The following is a 24,378-nucleotide window of genomic DNA, read 5'->3' on the forward strand; positions in this document are numbered from 1 at the left end:
AAAGATTTCGAATCATCAAATGTTTAATCATCAGAAAATCCTGAAGAGAATATCACAGGTTATAAACTAAATATTAAGCAGCAGTTTCTAACATTGATAATAAATCATCATATTAGAATCATTTCTGAAGATGAAGATTGAAGACTAGAGTATATTTTAAAGTATATTTATTTTAAATTGTAATAATAATTCACAATATTACAATTTTTCTTTATTTTTGATCTAATAAATGCTTGTGAGCAGAAGAGACTCCAAAATAGTAATAGCATCCATGCTTTGCGCGGTATCTTCTTGGATCATACAGTATACCTTCATATCAAAACAATGAACAGACAGATAAGTAGGGCCAAATAAAACCCTATTTGCATGTTTTCCTGCTGCTCTCAGTATTTGCATTGCGATAATAGAAATGCTCTGTTGTGAAACAACTAGGCTATTTGCATGGTAGCTTCTCGAAATATTCTCGCCCGACAGGTTCATCTCCATGCTTCTCTCTGCATTGAAACACTCTGTTCGTTTTTACGATTCAAAAAGGTTTGAAAACATTTTAAACACTGAAAGGAATCTGCTTTAATTGTACTGTGATCAACGAACAGGGAAGTGTTGTTGTAAACCCCCTTCACTGCATGATCTCTGAATAATTCTCATCACTCTTTATTGAGTTTTCGTCTATGGTAAGTATTTTAAGAATGCGATTTCTATCTACACTATTTCCTCTTCCTGATTGCTAACAGCTAAAGCTTACTGCTGTCACTTGACCTTGATATTCCTTATATCTAATTTGCAGCATTATAAATTGGAGTTGGAAAAGATATTTTATACAATGTATCATCGCTGATTAGTATCAATATCAATAAAATTGTGAAGTAAACTGTGTGACAAGCTTATTTGGAGATTGTAGTCAGAGAGGTCAGTATACAGTGGTGTTTTGCAGATAAAGATGTCTTTGTGTTATAAATGTGCTTTAATGAGGTCATACAAACTCTGTGGTCCTCTATGAACAACATCGCAGGAGGGCTTCATGAAATCAGTTTCCTTCCCCTCCGAATTAGGTTTAATTATTGATTTCCCCCTCCGAAATCTGTGTTTTCTGTTCTAAATTCAAATGTGATATAGAAATAAATGTTAACTTGAATCTCTGCTTTATTTTAATGGTTTCATTCAATCGAAAAAAATGCCTCATTAATTCCCTCGATAAAACTTCAACTTTAACAAATTTAACATCGAAAACAGTGGTAGTCAATATAACGAACAAAACTTCAAAACTTTTAACTTTTACAATTTAATGAATCTTTTAATATGCAGTGACGAGTGAGATTCTATACCTGCTCCTGCTTCATATTCACTCTCTGTTCTTCCGCTGTACGCTGTCTTCCCAACACGGACACCCAAGCAAAGTCTCACTACGGAAAGAGACAAATTTTAAAAAATGTAGTCTGCAAAAATGTTTTATTTGTTATTTTATTTGTCTTGTCAAGATTCGTTTTATATTTTGCTGTCAACACAGTAGGAAAAAAAGTGTATCGTATTGTAAACTAAAATAAAAATATAGGTTGTACAAAAATTCATTTTTTTTATCCATCTCGTCAAGATAGAAGTTGTTTAACATTTAAACATATCTTGATACTGTTGTTGGGTGTGTTAGTAGGCTTCTCATTGACACTATCTCTTCAGACTGCTCTGGCACAGGCCTAGACTTTGTAAATGTAAGTCTGGTGATGCCTGAGATTCCAGTCTTGTGACTGCTGGATGGGAAAACCTTTAAGCATTCCATTACACACAGGGTAATTATTTTTCTGTACCTATGAAACATAAAACAAGTCCCATGTATCAGACTTGCCTGACATGGGTTTCTAAGCAGTAAAGTGACCACTTTCAAGTCCAAGTTGAACGTCCTTCAAGGACAGCACACACACTTTGCTCTGCTGTTTATTCCTCTTCGTCACTCATCGATCACTTGCCTGTTCTGTCTGAGGGGTGTATAGTTACCACAGGTTAGCCTGCTCTGAGGACCGTTATGCACAGACCCCACAAATAAACACCTAATGCAGAAAGCACTGGTCTATGTGTGCATCTCAGTCCTGAGTGCACTCTCTACATGCGGTCGATAAGAGTAAGTAAAGCACAGGTATGCTGTTCTGAAAGGATGTTGGGATTATGGTACTGTAATATTAGACCGCCTGCTCCTGTTCAAATTACACAGACCGCTAACGTGTTTTCTTCGGAAATTGTTACGATAAATCTGCTTGAGTTCCACGGTTCCTGCGGGAATCCGGACCTCTAAATTGTAGACCTCTATTTTCTTATTTTATCAATTTCTATTCAAGTCTGTGTGTTAACCTTGAGGTGAAATCACCAAACAGCTAATTTAAGACATACACTATCTTTAAATGAAGTAATTGTCATTTTGTTTTAAACAAAGATGTTGTGTAAGCATACTAGCAGTAATTTATCAAATGATAAATCTGATTTGCATAACTCCTTTAGTGGATTAAATATGAAAACATCTGCATGTACAAATGAACGTTATCAGCAGGCCACTGCATTCTTAGTAAATTCCAACCTGAGCATACGGACATAGCTTACGAACAATATCAAACACAGGCAGAGATTTTGACACTTGAACCTGTTGAATGATTAGAATCAAAACATGACAAAACACTTGCTGACAGAGTGAAATATTTGCTTTTCAGATTCGGGAAGCATGCAGGATACAATGGGGCGTAATGCAGCATTCCTGTTCTTCTGGGGTGAGTTGAGATCAGTGTCTTTGTGTCAGACTAGACGTGATGACGCAGGAGGACGACACCCTTAAAGACATGCTGCTGGTTCCGTTTCTGATTCATCAAAAAGATGGTCATTCAATCCTATAATATTTCAATAAATCTATATGTCAGATTTAATTTACATGTCCAGGCAAATGTTTGAATACACTTTAAATAATAATAAAAAAAAACTATGAAATAACACAAATGGATTTAAGGGAATGATTTAATAAGGAATAAGGTGACATCTGAATCTGAAGGAGCAGAAGAAGCAGAAGAAAGTACAGCATAGTGCAGACATACATAAAATTACACAGTAAAAATAATTAATGCACTATATACATAAATAGGAATATAGAGATATAACATAATTGTTTAAACGAATCTACAGTGGCATTATTTTCAAAGGTATACTGTTTATGTAGTTTACAATATACAATTTCCAGATGCTAATTATAAACTTGTCAGTTATGGTGGACAATGTGTAGTTTTTTAATTGTTCAGGTTGAATATGGCCTGTGAGGGCTGTACTGGAGGTCAGTGCTCTGTAGCAAGAGTGGGCTGGGTGTGTGAGGTCCAAAGTGATTTTCTTAACCCTTTTTTCTCACTCTGGAGGTGTAAAGATCTTTAAGGTTGTAATGGGGGAACCAATAATCCTCTCAGCCATCCTAACTGTCTGTTGTAGTCTCTTGGTGTCCTGGATGTGAGTACTAGCTGCTTGTCTGTCTTGAAGCTTGTGATCCATTGACAGATAAAGGTGGGCACAGAGAGCCGGGTCAGTTTGGCAGAGAGGCCAGGCATGATGCTATTGAAGGCAGAATTGAAGTCCACAAATATTATCCTTGTGTAATTCCCAGGTCTGTAGAGATGTTGCAGAACACAATGTAATCCCACATGTTGACTGCATCATCCACAGACCTGTTTATTGCCCTGTAGGCAAACTGAAGAGGATTCAGCAATGGTCCAGTGATGTCCTTCAGGTAGGGCAGGACCAGTATCTCAAATCACTTCATGACCACAGATGTGAGTCACACAGCTCCAGTGATCCAGTGACCGTGGTCTAAAGTACCGGGAAGATTAGGCAAATAGTCTGGTGATGTAGGTCTGTGCGCGTTTTCAATACAAAGTGCACTGATTTTGGACTTGCATCCTCTGTAGTTCATTCTTTGCGCATTCGACTCGGGAGTGTGATGTCCACAAATCCGGTAATTCTGCAAACAGCAGCATACTTGATGACATCAGTCAGCCCGACCTGACTACTGCAATTTTCCTCACTTTATATTCACAATAAAATGAAAAAAGATATGAAATACTACTGCCTCATTTTGTTTTATTTTAAACATAATAATAGCAGCAGAAATGTACTTAATTTCACAGAAATGTGTATACAGCCATTACAATGAAACGGAATATTATATTATTTTTATTTTAACATATATATAAATTGAATACAGACCAAAGACAACCTGTTAAGGTTTACCCAAAATGAATAATATTTTATGTTTAACCACTAAAGAGAGATCAGAGCCAGCGGCGCATATCAGAAGGTCTAGCCAAGGTGAGGCTGTTTGCAAACACATTTTTAAATAGGTGCTGTCTTTATAAATAAATCACAGATATGAGTTTTAAACAACTACATTCTCGCCTGAAAAACTTTAAAAATTAAATTTCATGACACAATAACAGTAATATTTTGAAAATGATCCGAATAAATGGTGGTTGATAATAAATTTATTTGTAATGCACTTTACATTTGAAACAAATCTCAAATTGCTACAATTAAGATAAATTAGAAAGGATAAAATACTAAAAGGTTTAATAGTTAAAAGTCATAAGTTCTCCTAAAAATAAATGTTTTTAGTCCTTTTTTAAAAGTCTCAATAGTTTGAGGTGCCCTCAGATGGTCGGGAATGACATTCCAAATCCGAGGAGCGGCAAAGCAAAAAGCCCGATCACCCATAGTGCTGAGCTTTGTCTTGGGGATAAGGAGGTGGTTTAAATTTGTTGAGCAGAGTGAACGAGAAGTAGTCGGAGGTGTGAGTAGTTCTTTCAGATAGGGGGGTCTGTGTGTGTGTGGGGGGGGGGGGTTGAATGTGTGAAGTGCAGATCAGAGGGGGTGTGGGTTATGAAACTTGGCTTTACAAAACTTGAAATTCACTATAGCATCTATAAAGACAGCCTTCATGCTTTTAATGCGAAACTAGCCGCAGCTAGACAGAATTTCTTCTCAAACCTTATAAACAGTAACTTAAATAACACTCGTACTCTTTTTGCCACTGTTGAGAGACTGACAAACCCCCCCAAGTCAGATTCCCAGTGAAATGCTCTCAGAGAGCAAATGCAATGAGTTTGCTTCCTTCTTTTCTGAGAAGATCATCAATATCAGGAAAGCGATTAGCACATCCTCAAGAAATGCAGAGGTCCAACAGATTAGGCCACAATATCAAAAAGATACTAATGTCTATTTTTGAAACAATTCATAGCAAAATTCTGGAAGACATAGTGCAGCACCTAAAATCATCAACCTGCTGTCTTGATACACTTCCCACATCTTTTTTCAAAAGTGTGCTTAACTGCTTAGAAGCAGATCTCTTAGAAGTGGTGAATGCCTCACTTCTTTCTGGGACATTTCCAAACTCCCTAAAAACTGCAGTTGTTAAGACCCTCCTGAAAAAGAGCAATCTTGATAACACCATTTTGAGCAATTTTAGACCAATATCTAATCTTCCTTTTTTAGGCTAAATTATAGAAAAGGTAGTTTTTAATAAGCTGAACAAATACTTAAAGTCAAATGGATACCTGGACAATTTTCAATCTGGTTTCCGAACGCATCACAGCACAGAGACAGCACAGCACTCTCATATAATAAATGATATTCGATTAAATTGTGACTCTGGCAAAATATCGTTGCTGGTATTGCTAGATCTCAGTGCTGCGTTTGACACTGTCGATCATAACATACTACTAGAGAGACTGGAAAACTTGGTTTGGGCTTTCTGGGATGGTACTCAAATGGTTCAGGTCATACTTAGAAGGGAGAGGCTATTATGTGAGTATAGTTGAGCATAAGTCTAAGTGGACATCCATGACGTGTGGAGTCCCACAAGGCTCAATTCTTGCACCGCTGTTGTTTAGCCTGTATATGCTTCCACTAAGTCAAATAATGAGAAAGAACCAAATTGCCTGTCACAGCTATGCTGATGATACCCAGATTTATCTAGCCTTATATCCAAATTACTACAGCCACATTGACTCCCTCTGCCAATGCATTGATGAAATTAATAGTTGGATGTGCCAGAACTATGTTCAGTTAAATAAGGAAAAAACTGTTGTCATTGCATTTGGAAACAAAGATCAAGTTTTTAAGGTGAATGCATACCTTGACTCTAGGGGTCAAACAACTAAAAATCAAGTCAGGAATCTTGGTGTGATTCTGGAGACAGACCTTAGTTTCAGTAGTCATGTCAAAGCAGTAACTTAATCAGCATACTATAATTTAAAAAACATTGCAATAATTAGAAGTTTTGTTTCCAGTCAAGACTTGGAGACACTTGTTCATGCCTTCATCACCAGCAGGGTGGACTATTGTAATGGGCTCCTCACTGGCCTTCCCAAAAAGACCATTATCCTGCTGCCAGGATTCTGACTAGAACCAGAAAATCTGAGCATATCACACCAGTCCTCAGATCCTTACACTGGCTCCCAGTTACATTTAGGATTGGGACTTTTACTTACGAATATAAGTCACTAAATGACCTAGGACCTAAATATATTTCAGATATGTTCACTGAATATAAACCTAACAGAGCACATTTAAATCACTAAGATCAAGTCAGTTAGAAATAGCAAGGGTTCGCAGTTGGAATCAGCTTCCAGAAGAGATCAGATGTGCTAAAACACTAGTCACATTTAAATCTAGACTTAAAACTCATCTGTTTAGCTGTGCATTTATTGAATGAGCACTGTGCAATGTCCGAAACTGATTGCAATATATTTTCACTGGTTTTTTTATTTTATTTTTTTATTTTTTATGTAAAATCATTTTCTACCTGTTTTTAAATTCATTTTAAGTAAATGTTTTGATCATTTTAAAAGTTTTAAAATTGCTTGTTTTATTCTTTTTATTATTTTTCTTTTCATGATTATTTTACTTTCTTTTATGTAAAGCACTTTGAATTACCATTACCATTTACAGAATTTTCTATATAAATAAACTTGCCTTGCCTTACTTAGTGATGTTCCTCTGACCAGTCCATACTGATGCTGGGTTTAGCCTGAATAGAGTAGTTTTTCAGAGTAGGGTTTTTTTCTTTCTTTCTTTTTTTTGCCTCCCTTATCAAGTTTTAAAATAAAAACAGTAACAACAATTTTACAATAATGTCTGTAGCAGACACTTTTATCCAAATCGACTTAAAAGAGAGCAAAATAAAAAAGTGCCAGGTACTCAAAATGTCACTTGTGTATTTCTGTTCAGTTCCTGTCTCCCTTTTTTGGTTCAGTTCCTGTTTAGTAAATCACCATTCATTAGTTTTACCTGTGTTTCATTAATCTTCTCATTAGTTGATCGTGTGGATTTATTAACAATTTTTCTTTAAATATCTGTTCCTTTGAACACCTTTGCCTGGCAACCCCTGACACATATGTAGGCAAAATATATTTAAAAATACATAAAAAAGGCAGAAGCTTTTATATCAAATCAAAACAAATTCAGTCAATTCTGTACAATATTGTCGTTGTTACATTTGGGGAGTGTGAATTTCATACAGAATTTCATTATCACATAATAGCTTTTTTAATATTAGCTCTGACAGTATCACTTACAATATTTACAGTACCTTCAAGATAAATAAAAACATAGCTGTCTATCATGTGTATTTGAACAAGTATTTCTTGTTTTTATTTACAGGAATCTTGACAATAACCCCAGACCCTTTATTAGCATTCCCTGATGTATCTTCCATTACATCACATTCCACAGTAACAACAACACAACAGCTTGAGTCATCAGACCATACCCAAGTCTCCATCTCATCAAATGAATCAACAATTACAAATATTTCCTCTACAACAACACCAGAAATAAGTTCATCCATTTTCACCACAACATCACAACCAAATTATCTCACAACCACAAGTGCAACCGAGTCTTACTTCACCATTCAAACAACTACACAACAGAAGAACACTTCTTTCAATGACACTTCTGACTCAATATCAAACCACCAAAGCATTGCCACTCAAACACTGGAGCCCTTAACCAATGCCACTGGACATGGGATCAGTTCAACAGGAAGCACTAAATCAAATAGCACATACACATTCACAGCATCTGAGACACCTACACAGACTCCAAGTCATGCAAACAATGATTCCATTATCACCACTGATCCCAAAACACAATATAACGTAGAGAAAAGCTCAGACAGCAAAACTTCCATTTCTTGGGCTACTGAAACATTAATTGGTGCCCAAAAATCTGAGCCAACAACCAGTAGTGTTTCAACAAACAGTAGTGTAGCAAATACAGTATTTTCTGAATCGACAGCAACATTGCTTGCGCCAAAAACAGATATCAGCTCTTTATTTCCATTCCCTGATATGTCTACTATAAGATCATACTCCAGTACGACAACAACACAAAAGCTTGAGTCATCAGACCATCCTCAAGTCTCCATCACATCTAATAAATCGACAACTACAATCATTACCTCTACAAAAGCTCCAGACTCAAGTGCATCCATCTTCACCACAACATCAGAACCAAATCCCCCCACAACCACAAGTACAACCGAGTCTTACTCCACCATTCAAACAACTACACAACTGAAGAAAGCTTCTCTCAGTGACACTTCTAAATCAACTTCAAACCACCAAAGCATTGCCACTCAAACAATGGAGCCCTTAACCAATCCCACTACAAATGGGATCAGTTCAAGAGGAAGCACTAAAAATACGAGCACAGACACATCAACAACACCTGAGACACCTACACCGACTCCAAGTCTTGCAAACAATATTTTCATTACCACCACCGATTCCAAAACACAATATAATGTAGAGCAAAACTCAGCCAGCAATACATCCATATCCAAATTAAGTGGCACCCAAAAATCTAAGTCAACAGCTGAAACTTCAACCAACAGTAGTGTAACAAATACAGCATTTTCTCAATTGACAACAACAATGGCTGCGCCAACAACTACAGGCTCTTTATTTCTGTCCCTTGATATGTCTCCTATAAGATCATACTCCAGTGTGACAAAAACACAACAGCTTGAGTCATCAGACTATAATAAAGTCTCCATCACATCAAATAAATCTTCAACTGCAAAGATTTCAGCTACAACAACTCCGGACTCTAGTTCATCCATCTTCTCCACAATATTAGAATCAAATCCCCCCACAACCACAAGTACAAACAAGTCTTACTCCATCATTCAAATAAGCACACAAATGAAGAACACTTCTCTCATTGACACTTCTGATCCAACATCAAACCACCAAAGCATTGGCACTCAAACAATGGAGCCCTTAACCAATGCCACTGCACATGGGATCAGTTCAACAGGAAGCACTAAATCAACTGCCAAGGACACATCAACAACATCTGAGACACCTACACAGACTCCAAGTCATGCAAACAATATTTTCACTACCACCACTGATTCCAAAACACAATATAATGTAGAGCAAACCTCAGACAGCAATACATTCTTATCTGAGACTTTGAAAATATTAACTGGTACCCTAAAATCTGAGCCAACTACTGAGACTTCAACCAACAGCAGTGTAACAAATACAGCATTTTCTGAATTGCCAACAACAATGAATGTGCATACAACAACTCCAGGCTCTTCAATTGCGTCCCCTGATGTGTCTTCTATAACATCATACTCCAGTGCGACAACAACAGGAGAGCTTGTATCACTTCTATCATTTTCTGAATTGACACCAAAAATGACTGCGTCTCCAACAACTAAAAGCTCTTCAATACCGTCCCCTGATGTGTCTTCTATAACTTTATACTCCAGTGTAACAACAACACAACATCTTGAATCATCAGAACATAATCAAGTCTCCTTCACATCAAATAAATCGTCAACTGCAAACATTTCCACTACAACAACTCCGGACTCTAGTACTTCCATCTTCTCCACAACATCAGAACCAAATCCCCCCACAACCACAAGTACAAATGAGTCTTACTCCATCATTCAAACAACCACACAACTGATTAACACTTCTCTCAGTGACACTTCTGACCCAACATCAAACCACCAAAGCCTTGCCACTCAAACAATAGAGCCCTTAACCAATGCCACTGCACATGGGATCAATTTAACAGGAAGCACTAAAATGAATAACAAACACACATCAACAATATCTGAGATACCTACACAGACTCCAAGTCGTGCAAACAGTGATTCCATTATCACTACTGACTTCAAAACACAATATAACGTAGAGCAAACCTCAGAAAGCAATACATCAATTTCTTGGACTAATGAAACATTAACTGTCACCCCAAAATCTGAGCCAACAACTGAAACTTCAACCAAGAGTAGTGTAACAAACACAGCATTTTCTGAATTGTCAACAACAATGACTGTGCATACAACAACTACAGGCTCTTCAATTGCGTCCCCTGATGTGTCTTCTATAACATCATACTCCAGTGCGACAACAACACAAGAGCTTGTATCACTGGAACATACTCAAGTCTCCATCACATCAAATAAATTGACAACTACAAAGATTTCCACTACAACAACTCCAGAGTCAAGTTCAATCTTCTTCACCGCAACATCAGAACCAAATACCCTCACAACCACAAGTACAAACAAGTCTTACTCCACCATTCAAACAAACACACAACTGAAGAACACTTCTCTGAGTGACACTTCTGACTCAACATCAAACCACCAAAGCATTGCCACTCAAACAATAGAGCCCTCAACCAATGCCACTGGACATGGGGTCAGTTCAACAGAAAGCACTAAAAATACTAGCACTGACACATCAACAACATCTGAGACACCTACACAGACACCAGGTCATGCTAACAATATTTTTATTTCCACCACTGATCCCAAAACACATTATAATGTAGAGCAAACCTCAGACAGCAACACATTCATATCTGGGACTTTTGAAGCATTAACCGTTACCCTAAAATCTGAGCCAACAACTGAAACTTCAACCAAGAGTAGTGTAACAAACACAGCATTTTCTGAATTGTCAACAACAATGACTGTGCATACAACAACTACAGGCTCTTCAATTGCGTCCCCTGATGTGTCTTCTATAACTTCATACTCCAGTGTGACAACAACACAACATCTTGAATCATCAGAACATAATCAAGTCTCCTTCACATCAAATGAATCATCAACTGCAAAGATTTCCACTACTACAACTCCGGACTCTAGTTCATCCATCTTCTCCACAACATCAGAACCAAATCCCCCCACAACCCCAAGTACAAACGAGTCTTACTCCATCATTCAAACAACCAGACAACTGAAGAACACTTCTCTGAGTGACATTTCTGACCAAACATCAAACCACCAAAGCATTGCCACTCAAACAATGGAGCCCTTAACCAATGCCACTGCACATGGGATCAGTTCAACAGGAAGCCCTAAATCAACTGGCACGGACACATCAACAACATCTGAGACACCTACACAGACTCCAAGTCATGCAAACAATATTTTCATTACCACCACTGATTCCACAATACAATTTAATGTAGAGCAAACCTCAGAAAGCAATACACCCATTTCTTGGACTAATGAAACATTAACTGGTACCCAAAAATCTGAGCCAATTACTGAAACTTCAGCCAAGAGGAGTGTAACAAATAAAGAATTTACTGAATTGAAAACAACAATGGCTGTGCCAACAACAACTAAAGGCTCATCAGTTCCGTCCCCTGATGTGTCTTCTATAACATCATTCTCCAGTGTGACAACAACACAAGGGCTTTTATCATTAGAACATACTCAAGTCTCCATCACTTCAAATAAATTGACAACTACAAAGATTTCCACTACAACAACTCCAGAGTCAAGTTCATTAATCTTCACAGCAACATCAGAACCAAATACCCCCACAACCACAAGTACAAACAAGTCTTACTCCACCATTCAATCATACAGCTATACAACAACTCCGGACTCTAGTTCATCCATCTTCTCCACAACATCAGAACCAAATCCCCCCACAACCACAAGTACAAACGAGTCTTACTCCATCATTCAAACAACCAGACAACTGAAGACCACTTCTCTCAGTGACATTTCTGACCAAACATCAAACCACCAAAGCATTGCCACTCAAACAATGGAGCCCTTAACCAATGCCACTGCACATCGGATCCGTTCAACAGGAAGCACTAAATCAACTGGCATGGACACATCAACAACATCTGAGACACCTACACAGACTCCAAGTCATGCAAACAATGATTCCATTATCACCACTGACTTCAAAACACATTATAATGTAGAGCAAACCTCAGAAAGCAATACACCCATTTCTTGGACCACTGAAACATTAACTGGTACCCCCAAATCTGAGCCAACTACTGAAACTTCAACCAACAGTGGTGTAACAAATACAGCATTTTCTGAATTGACAACAAAAATGACTGCGTCTACAACAACTAAAAGCTCTTCAATACCATCCCCTGATGTGTCTTCTATAACTTCATACTCCAGTGTGACAACAACACAACATTTTGAATCATCAGAACATAATCAAGTCTCCTTCACATCAAATAAATCGTCAACTGCAAAGATTTCCACTACAACAACTCCGGACTCTAGTTCATCCATCTTCTCCACAACATCAGAACCAAATCCCCCCACAACCACAAGTACAAACGGGTCTTACTCCATCATTAAAACAACCAGACAACTGAAGACCACTTCTCTCAGTGACATTTCTGACCAAACATCAAACCACCAAAGCATTGCCACTCAGAAAATGGAGCCTTTAACCAATGCCACTGCACATGGGATCAGTTCAACAGGAAGCACTAAATCAACTGGCATGGACACATCAACAACATCTGAGACACCTACACAGACTCCAAGTCATGCAAACAATGATTCCATTATCACCACTGACTTCAAAACACATTATAATGTAGAGCAAACCTCAGAAAGCAATACACCCATATCTTGGACCACTGAAACATTAACTGGTACCCCCAAATCTGAGCCAACTACTGAAACTTCAACCAACAGTGGTGTAACAAATACAGCATTTTCTGAATTGACAACAAAAATGACTGCGTCTATAACAACTAAAAGCTCTTCAATACCATCCCCTGATGTGTCTTCTATAACTTCATACTCCAGTGTGACAACAACACAACATTTTGAATCATCAGAGCATAATCAAGTCTCCTTCACATCAAATAAATCGTCAACTGCAAAGATTTCCACTACTACAACTCCGGACTCTAGTTCATCCATCTTCTCCACAACATCAGAACCAAATTATCTCACAACCACATTTACAAACAAGTCTTACTCCATCATTCAAACAACCAGACAACTGAAGAACACTTCTCTCAGTAAGACTTCTGACTTGCCATCAATCTACCCATCTACTAATGAAGTAGATACTACATATTTCAACTACCTGGAAACACAAATGTCTCGAACAATTGCTGATGCCTCTGCACGTATTCAGCCCACATCATCACCAATCATGCCATACAATGAATATACTGCAGAGCCTTCATTTTCAACATTAATTTCAGGTACAAATACAAAGCAAACTTCGAAAAGTGTCACAGAGCCAATGTCAGAATCATTTACAACTGATCCAGCAGATGACACAGCTGATACTGAAATGGCATCAACTATCAAATCTCACATAGAATTGAATACACATGTAATTTCAATAATCAAGAAAACTGCATCAGCCACTGAAAATAGCACTAAACCTGTAACTGAAATTATATTGCCCTTTTCTGGTAACACAACAGGAACTGAATTTACAGTGACGGACTTCAAAAGCACATTGATTAATGTACAGAGAGCAGCATCTGTGTCATCTCCATCAGAAAATCTCTTAACTGACAGTCAAGAAACTCTGACACCTGTGACAGAATTGCAATCATCCCAGTCCACATCAACTGATACAAGACTAAATCATAGTTTGGCTATTTCCTCAGATTCAGAAACACTGATTGAGACCTCCATCCCTGACATACTGGTGGGAGTTACAACTACACCTGAACTCGTCAACTCAGAGTACAAACGAACAACTGTAACTGCATTCAGAGCATCAACTCTACAAGAAACATCTACAACAACAACAACAACAAGAGTTCCCAGCCCTCTGCAAACTCAGGCACTGTTATCTGCACAACATGCACACATCACACTATACTTTTAAATGGTCATGCATTTGACTGAGAAGTCAGTGTTTTCAGACTTCTTCAGAATTTATACCTTGCCACAACCAGCCATATTTTATATTAATACTTTTTGAGAATTGTTATATATAGCAATATGCATACCAGGTTTTCGCAGAGGAGCCAAGCTAGTGACCCTGCTGCTCAGCAGTGGTAAAGCAGCTGTGGCGACAGAATGTGACTTCCCTGTTCCCTTTTTCAGGGAAAAAGGGTTACATATGTAAATAAAACATTCCCTTTAAGTCTGTCACTCTCTACATAATGTCTGTGACTCATGAATTGGGATCCCTAACCAAAGTGCCATTGATGCTGCCCCGTCCAGTGTCCTGTGTGTGCTGCCTGTGCCCCTTTTTAGTGTAAGCCCAGGGCTCGCAACAATAAGACCATTCTCTGTTGTCATAGCACTACCCACTTAGTCAGATTGGATAACACTGGGGAAAAAAAATGCTCGACAAGGGGCAGCTGTGGCTTAATGGTTAGAGAGTTGGAATTGTCTCGGTGCTGGGAGGGGGGTTAAGGAACAGCACTCTCTTCCACTCTCAGTACCCATGACTGAAGTGCTCTTGAGCAAGGCACCGAACCCCCTGTTGCTCCCTGGGCACTGGATAAATAGCTGTTCACTGCTCTGGGTGAGTGTTCACTTCTCGCTGCTGTGTGTGTGCACTTGGATGGGTTAAATGCAGAGCACCAATTCCGAGTATGCGTAACCATGCTTGGCAAGTGTCACGACTTTCACTTTTAAGGTCTATAGTACAGACACTCTGGAACAGTTTTAGCAAGCCAACACTAAAATGGGGCCTCACAGTGCCTCTATCAATTTGAGGTGAGAACACAAAAAAAAAAAAATGCCTCCACACAAAGGCTATAGAATCTAGTGAACGTGTTGGGGGTTGCCCAACCCACAGCTCTAAAACATCTGTCAGCGAGGTGCCATGAGCCAATGCCCAGGAAGATGCAACACTTCTAACAGAGTGAGGTCAAAACCTGAGTAGGCAGGGCACACCGTGTGCCTGATATGACAGGGTGATGACACCCACTATTTAGTGGGCCATCCTCTGCTTTGAGATGGCATTCCCCTTCTGCCAGCCTCCCTAACATACAAAGAGCTGGTCTGAGGTCCTAAAGCTTTGTGCCCTGTCTACGTAGCAACTCAAGACTTGGATGGGACAGAGCAAAGTTAGGGCTGGGTCTCCCTCCAGGGGAAAAAACCTATATAAACATATATGTTTCAATATAGGTTTTTAATATATGTGACATATATAAAATTGGCCGTTTTCCTATATTATATGCACACATATATTTACACATATATGTACATATATGCACACATATAATTACACATATATGTACATATACGTACACATATATTTACACATATATATGTGCATACATATACCTATATAGGTACATATATGCACGTATATATGCACCTATATGTTCACCTATAATAGTACAATTTTAATCCATAGCTGCTAGGCAACATAAATAAAAGTCCAAAATGTAGAAATGTACATTATTTATTTACTCAAGATCAATCAAATAGTACAAAACAAAAAATATATAGTACAAGAATAAAATAAGACAAAAAACCTGCTAGGCAACATGAATAAAAGTACAAAATATAGAAATGTACATTATGTATTTACAAGAAAAATCAAATAGTACAAGAACAAAAATAAGACAAAAAACTGAAAAAAAAAAAAATCTTTATTATTCTTTGAAGGTCTGTCATGATGTGCCTCATCATCCTCCTCCTCCTCCACCACCTCCACCTCCTCTTCCTCTTCCTTCCTGCACTATCCAATGACATTTGATAGGGTGTACGAGATTTTTTTTTCATCGCACAAATTTTTTAGCGGATAGGCATTTTCGTCCACACGGATCTGGCGTTTTGGAAGAGTGAAACTGATGTTTTGAAACCGGGTCCCAGAGTGGATATATTTGAAAACGCTGCATTTCGTCTGGACGGCGAATCCGTACATTTTCTGAAAATATGACATCAGCCCATGTCTCGCCCCTAGTCAAACACCACTACATCACGTAACAGCAACAAAAACATGAACAAACACTGAACAATTGTATTTTTTATTAATTAACATTAACACAGATTAATAAATGTATTGTTCCATGTTAGTTTGTGTACCACGCGCAAGGTATATCTGCAAATCCATGTCTTCTTCTCCATTTTCAATCAATATTTAAACTTCTTAATCAAACAAAACTGAACAATATTTAAACCCCTAAATAAAACAATGTTGATCAATATTTAAATTTCTTAACAGAACAATATCAACTAATATTTAAAACTCCTAAAATATTTTTTTTTAACAAAAATGGTAATCTCATAAAAGAACAATATTGACCAATATTAAATCTCCTAAAAGAGAAATTTCAACCAAAATTTTAATCTCTTAAAAGAACAATTTCAAACTATATTTGAATCTCTTAACAGAACAATATAGACTAATATTTAAATTTCTTAAAAGAACTATTTCAACCAATATTTAAATCTTCTAAAAGAACAATATTGACCAATATTAATTTTTTTTAATCTCTTAATAGAACAATATCGACCAATATTTAAACTGATTAATAGAACAGTATCAACCAATATTTAAATATTCTAAAACAACAATATCAGCCAATATTTAAATCTCCTAAAACAATAATACTGACCAATGTTTAAATCTCCTAAAAGAACAATATTGACTAATATTTAAATATCTTAAAAGAACAATTGTAACTCCTAAAATAACAAGATCGACCAACATCTATTGATAGAACAATATTGACCAATATTTAAATCTTCTAAAAGAGCAATATCAACCAATATTTAAATCTCTTAATCAAACAAAACTGACCAACATTTAATTTTTTTTGTAGAACAATGTTGACCATTATTTAAATCTCTTTACTATTTGTTCTATTAAGAACTTGAGCTACTTAACTTCCCAACTTTTGCCTTTTACCATATAATAAACTAATAATAATCATAATACAGGTTGTCAAATAAAAAGCTATGACCTTTCAATAAAACATGCCCAATATATAGACAGTGTACAGGGTCACACAGACTGACCTAAAATAACACCATAAAGATAATACATAAACATAATAAACATAACTAAATAACAGAAAATACAAAACTATTTAAATAAAACATTCTCATGTGTGATGCATCACACAGGTACTTCTGTCCTTTTAATTATTTTTATTGTAAACTATATGGTAATTCCTTCTTTAATTGCCAAAACCATTAAGTTAATAGTATTTGACAGTAAAATAACATATAATGTGATGTTAAACCATGTACAATTTTTTCACACTACAGTGTGTACTATAGTTAACTAGTTAAGTGATATTAACTGTTTAAATACTTCTTCTGTAAAAAAAATAAAAATAAGTTTGGGTCTCTCATTCAACCAGTGTCCTTTTCGTTTTCTTTACAGGAAGTCCACATCCAATCAAAGTCGACATTCATGAACACGCCCTCAATGTTTCCAACTACTCAGGAAAACCAAAAAATGAACACTCACACCTCATTAAGCCCAATTTCTCCACCATCTCCTCTCACAGCCCTAAACAATGACTCAAAACCTGTCACCGCTCCATTAGCTCATGAATACAGAGGCTCAACTTTGGAGATATTAACTCAAAGGGGGGTAAACATGCCTGATTCAGAAGGTACTACAATCACAGACAACTGGTCAAACAACATTTCTTCAATACCAGCAGGTCTAAGAAACCCGCCATTATCAAGCAACACCAGCAGAAATGAAAATGCAGATAACTCTGCAAACTCAGTGAAAAGCACCACTGTTTTTGTCTCCAACACTCCCAAAGTGCCTGTGTTTAAAACAATCACCTTTAATCACCCATTGGTTAATCAAGTCACAGTGATGAAAACCGTTTCAAGACCATGAAATGAAAGAGTGTGAGTCAGAGAGCTCATATTTGGCTATTTGTGTGTGTGACAAATGTGGAAGATCTAGAAACTTACAGCTAAGCACATCTTAATGGAGACAGATCGGGAATATGAAGAATGGAGAAGCTAAAATGTTTTCATGATTACTGAATGCCAAGCAGATAGGACTAAATGCCAACAACCAACACAACAACAAACAAACAAACAAAGACTGAAACCAAAATGTGATCGAAGAACAGGTTTAATCTTGGTTAAATAAAAACTTTCATTTATACAGTGTATCCAATATATTATAGTTTGTACAAAGAAATATTGTTTGGTTATTATATTTGTTGTTTTAGTGCCACACATGTAAATTTTGCAGCGTCTATACATGAAAATCATATATGCATATAAACAATAACATGCCTAACCATTTGCTCTTTGTATTATTTCACTTGTTTTGTCACTTACATACGCATCTTGTATTTTTATTTTAAAATTGTGTTCTAGGAATATTGTTGGTACGTATAACAAATTGCTTGTGATTTTCCTCACGTGTAAGCTGCTATAAAATCATCTACTGAATTGATATATGTTTAAATCTTTTTAGATTAATTTTTTATTTTCCTTTTGCAGATCGATAGATGGATATGCAAACACCTCACGGATTATGTAAGCTTGTAGACTATTGAATTTGATCTAAAACAGAGGTGCTTTACTGTGAAAGGCCAAAAATGTAATTTCTTTTTTTTTATGTAAATAAACATGCATGTAAACACAATGGGCAATTTTGCATCACCAAAACTATCAAGTTCCTTATTTTGCACGATAAGTCAACTTAGTTATTATAGCGACAGGCCTAGCATCCATAGCATCTTCCCCCTTTTTTATATCATGGTGGGCCAAATTAAAGGTCATCACGGGCCCTAGTTTGGGCTTCTCTGATCTAAAAGATGAGTTAACATAATAGCTATAGAATAACTTGGAAAAATGAAAACCCTTCATCTGGAAAAAACTCAAATGGATGGGATGGCTTGATAATATGCCATTACACTTTATTACGAAAAATTGCAGAACAACTTTAAAAAAGATTTGTGATATCAGTTCCTCATCTCAACAACAAACCTCATGACCAGATTAACTCTTAGTAAACAAAACTCAGTTTAAGCTGAAGTTCAATTTAAATTTCTGCTGAACTTGATTTTTTTTTTGTATTGTTGGATTAATTATTCTCCCTTTTTCCTCTTTGTTTCATCTTGGCAACACAGGTTTGGTAATCCATTGTTCTAAAATATATTACATTATGTTTGCAATTAACATGCAGTAAATGATTAACAATCACTATACACTATTTATACACGATTTCACTGTTATAGCAGTCTACTGTATGAGTTCAAACATGCTTAACACTCCATTAACACTTGCTTTCAACAGTAGAATTTCTGAAGAGTGCATGTTTAGGGAGGAATGTATTGTTGGATAAGTAGGTATAACCAGTTTGGTTAAAGATGGAATGAATTAGCTATGTACCACCACTTAAGACTGACAACTATGTGATTTGTGTCATGTGACTTGAAACAGAGCTAATATAAACATGAACTTTGAGGAGAGCATGAGTTCACCTGCTTTTATCAAGAGACTTACAACTTCACCTGTGTGTAAGAAACTGCACTCAGGGACAAAATGGATTGGGTGAGTTTGACTATAGCCATACATTCTGATTCATATTTATACAAATATGTTAATATTTTCTGAGATTATTTGTTATAATTGAATTTATTATTTTAGTATTATATTTAGTAATAATAATTTGTTTTTAACACTAAAATAAAATGAGATTAATAATGACCATTATCTTCATTTCCTTTAGACATCAATGATAAAAAAAGCATAAATGCAATAGGGTACAATAATAAATAAAAAGTGAATAGCTTTGTCATAAGGAAAGCATGATGAAGTTTAATAATGTTTTACATCTTAAAATGTATGTACTTAACTGTCAGCATATTTAATATTTTAGAATGTAAGTTTTATTGATCACATAAACTCTTGATGTCCAAAAAATTACATTTTTTCACACTTTTGATTTAAGTTCTTGATCAATGCTACCATTCCAAAGTTTGGAGTCAGTAATTAAAAAAAAAAGAAGTTAATACTTTCATTTGGTACGGATACATACAATTTATAAAATGACACTTTCCACTGGAATATGAAGCAGCACAACTGTTCAGCATTCACAGATAAAATGATTTTGTGGTGAAGTAAAGTTAAGGCAAGAATTAAAAAAAAAAATGTAAAAATAATTAAAGAAAATAAGTAAATTCTTTATTAGTACACAATTTAAGCTTGTAGAAATTTATGTTGGAACTTCAAGTATATGTTACTTGGAACTATTTGTTATGTTTACAAGGATTCTTTAAGTAAATATCAAAGTTATGATCCCATTTTTCCCATCATGCACATGAATAATTAAAAATTTACTTGTTTTCACTCTTTTCGAGTTGTATTTACACTGTTTTATGGTTGCTTTTGATGTTAGGTTTAGTAACATATTGTTTTGTGATATCTGGAGTTTTTCTACTCAAAAATGACCCATTCATACTTAAACACTATTCACTGATACACATCATTGTGTATGGTGTACCAGGTATTGAGGTCTCTGTGTTCATTTGGCTCATTTTATTAAGTGTGCATATTATCTTAAAAGGATAACAGTCTGTCTACATGCTTACTTGCATGCAAGTATGTACATAACTCAAAAATAAACTAACAAATTTGATCAAAGTAGATCCCACCTGAAATTTGGGACATGTAAATAAGTTGAATTCCATCAAAAATACACATTTAGAACTCTTAAAGTTATGTAGATCACACACACAATGAGTAAATAAATATTAAAATTAAGTTTAATTTATGTGTAAACATCAGACAGAAAAAGTAAGTAGTTTTGACAAAGACTAGTCTACGGGCGTTCTAAGTGGCCCTGCATTATAATTTTTTTCCTTCTTGTGTTATCGTTATCACGACTTTATTTTCTCGTTATCTTGACATAATGAAAGATGTTTTCTCGTTCATGACATGACACTTTTTACTGTTGCTATAGTAACGAACTCAACTTTGACAGGCATCTGATGGACAGCCATGCAGGTGCTCTTACTGTAAATACTGTTCGCCTAGTAATAACGTCTACAGCTCCAACCTTGACAGGCTCCGTCTACAATACATAAATAAAGGCTGATCAATCACTGTTGATTTTTCCAGAGACAGTACACTAAACATGTTGTTTTTGTAATTAACATGTTTAAATGGCAACACCGCGAACACAGGCTGAGCGCCTTCAGAAAGATACAGAACTATTCTAAGATCTTTTAGAGCTGCTTGGATTGAACTCACTTTTAATTTCCCCTTTATTTGAAAAAAAAAATATATATAATTTGTAATTTTTAGTAGTCATTATATACTGTGACAGATATATCATGTGTGTTACAAGCTTCTGTTTGAATAGAGCATTGTGTGTGTAGTGTGTCTGAGTGTGTCTGTGTGTGTGTGTGTGTGTGTGTGCAGAAAAAAAAAATATTACAACAATATAGAACAAAACTGAATTAAATTAGCCAATGCACTTTACATATGCATCACATTTCTCATCAATATGGTTAACAAGTTTAATAATAAGGAAAAGAGGCATATCACAAATATCATTAAATCCCGTCCTACTGTAGATAAACAGAACATCTCCACTTATTAACTACCTAATCATGTGCCTCTCTGAAGCAAAAAATAAAGATATAGGTGCAAACAGAATACAGTGAAGTCAACCTTGGTTTTGATAGGCAGTAATTTTATGACACGGAACCCGTTGGTGAAACTCATGCATCTAGCAAGAACTTAATACACAAATTAATCATATTTATTCAAGCATTTAACATTTGTGAATTAATTAAATGTCAGTAATGAACAATACTGCAAAAATAATAGCAATCACGAGGAAGGTCCACGTACAGTAATAGTGTACAACGCCCCATCAGTTATATTCAAGTCTATAGTGCCACCTGCTGGCGCAGATTTGTAACTTCTTAGAGAACAACTTTTGTGATGTCGAGATAACGTGAAAATTAATTAGTTATTACGAGAAAACAACTTTTGTTATTTCGAGATAACGAGAAAATGAAAAAGGAAAAAAATATATAATGCATGGCTGCTTAGACCTTATGTAGCTACTAGTCTTGTTTGATCTACATAATAAATTTATGCAAAAAATAATTATACGTTTTAAGTAAACTGAGCAAAAAAAAAAAAAAAAAAAAAAAACAATTATCAGTGTTGATAAAAATCAGAAATGTTCTCGAGCAGCAAATTAGCATATTAGAATGATTTCTGAAGTGAAGACTGGAGTAATGATGCTGAAAATACAGCTTTGATCAAAGAAATGGCAAAAACGGAGAGACTCAGGAGGAGTTTCTTTCCCCAGGGCATCAGGCTCCAAAACTCTAAACCAGCCTCCACTTAATATTAACTTCATCAGTGAGATATTCATCATTCTCTACCTCACATTGACACACTGACAGTGTCAACCTGTTTGCACATTTGCCTCTTGTACATCCCTGTGTATCTTAATATTTAAGACTACAGTTTACTTTCATGCACATTATTTTGCGTTCTATATTTAATTCTACAATATACATCTTTTTAATATTTTTTTATTATATTTTTATTGTTTACATTTATTACATTCTTACAAAGCTATATTTATGTATATTTTCATATGTTGTATTCTTAATAATTGCACTGTCCATGGAGCGGACCTGACTCACATTTCACTGCTGGTTATATATGCTATATATATATATTTTTTTATGTGACGAATAAATATCTTGAATCTTGAAAGAAATAAATTACATTTTTTTTAAATTGTACAAATATTTAACTGTAGTATTTTTTTTATTGTGCCTTTAGATAAATGCAGTCTTGATGAGCATACGACACATTTAAAAATATTAAATATTAAAATCTCACTGACTTAAAATTTTTGAATGGTAGTGTAATTATTCCCTCATTTTTTTATTCATTTCATTTAATTATTCCTTCATGCTAACTACTAGAATCTTCTACTGTTATGTGAACTGTGCAAAAATAATAAATCATCATTATTTTACAGAAAGCAATCTTTTATGATTATTTTTAGTTATAATTTTTTTTTAGACTAAAAATTCTGCCATTACTTACATATTTGCTACTGTTATGCATTATATGTTAACAGGTGATCCATTCGACAGCAACCAAGATGAGCAAAAAAGCAATGATAATTGCAGTGTTAAGTATAGGTCTGTAAGTTAATTACCATCCAAAATCTTTGTATCTCTTATTACTTACTTATATGTAAAAATGCCCTAAAATTATTGTGATTTTCTTTTTTTTAACAACAGTATTATGTAGCACCACGATACAAACAATGACAGCAACAGAATCAACAACTACAACAGAATCTACAACTACTGTTTCTACAACAAAAATGACACAGACAAGTGAAACGACAACTGAGATTACGAAAAACTCACCTGCTACTGCAACTACACTTCCAACTACTGTCTCTACAACAGATACGACACAAACAACTGAACCTACAACTGAGATTACGACAAACTCACCTACTACTGCAACTACACTTCCAACTACTGTCTCTTCAACAGATACGACACAAACAACTGAACCTACAACTGAGATTACGACAAACTCACCTGCTACTGCAACTACACTTCCAACTACTGTCTCTTCAACAGAAATGACACAAACAACTGAACCTACAACTGAGATTACGACAGACTCTCCTACTACTGCAACAACACTTCCAACTACTGTCTCTTCTACAGAAACGACACAAACAACTGAACCTACAACTGAGTTTACGACAAACTCTCCTACTACTGCAACAACACTTCCAACTACTGTTTCTTCAATAGAAACGACACAAACAACTGAACATACAACTGTGGTTACGACAAACTCTCCTACTACTGCAATTACACTTCCAACTACTGTTTCTACAACAGAAACGACACAAACAACTGAACCTACAACTGAGATTACGACAAACTCACCTGCTACTGCAACTACACTTCCAACTACTGTCTCTTCAACAGAAATGACACAAACAACTGAACCTACAACTGAGATTACGACAGACTCTCCTACTACTGCAACTATACTTCCAACTACTGTTTCTACAACAGAAACGATACAAACATCTGAACCTACAACTGAGATTACGACAAACT

General features: G+C 35.8%; 1 long non-coding RNA gene across 1 annotated transcript; it reads left to right on the forward strand.

Annotated features, from left to right (window-relative positions):
* Positions 1-338: 338 nt before the first annotated feature.
* Positions 339-8,019, forward strand: LOC113093128 (uncharacterized). The gene is made up of 3 exons (XR_003287712.1): positions 339-674; positions 2,694-2,750; positions 7,672-8,019. It is a non-coding gene; the product is annotated as an uncharacterized LOC113093128 (long non-coding RNA).
* Positions 8,020-24,378: the final 16,359 nt, after the last annotated feature.

Source organism: Carassius auratus, unplaced genomic scaffold (assembly GCF_003368295.1).
Source record: "Carassius auratus strain Wakin unplaced genomic scaffold, ASM336829v1 scaf_tig00214896, whole genome shotgun sequence".
In the NCBI taxonomy this organism is placed as follows: Eukaryota; Metazoa; Chordata; class Actinopteri; order Cypriniformes; family Cyprinidae; genus Carassius; species Carassius auratus.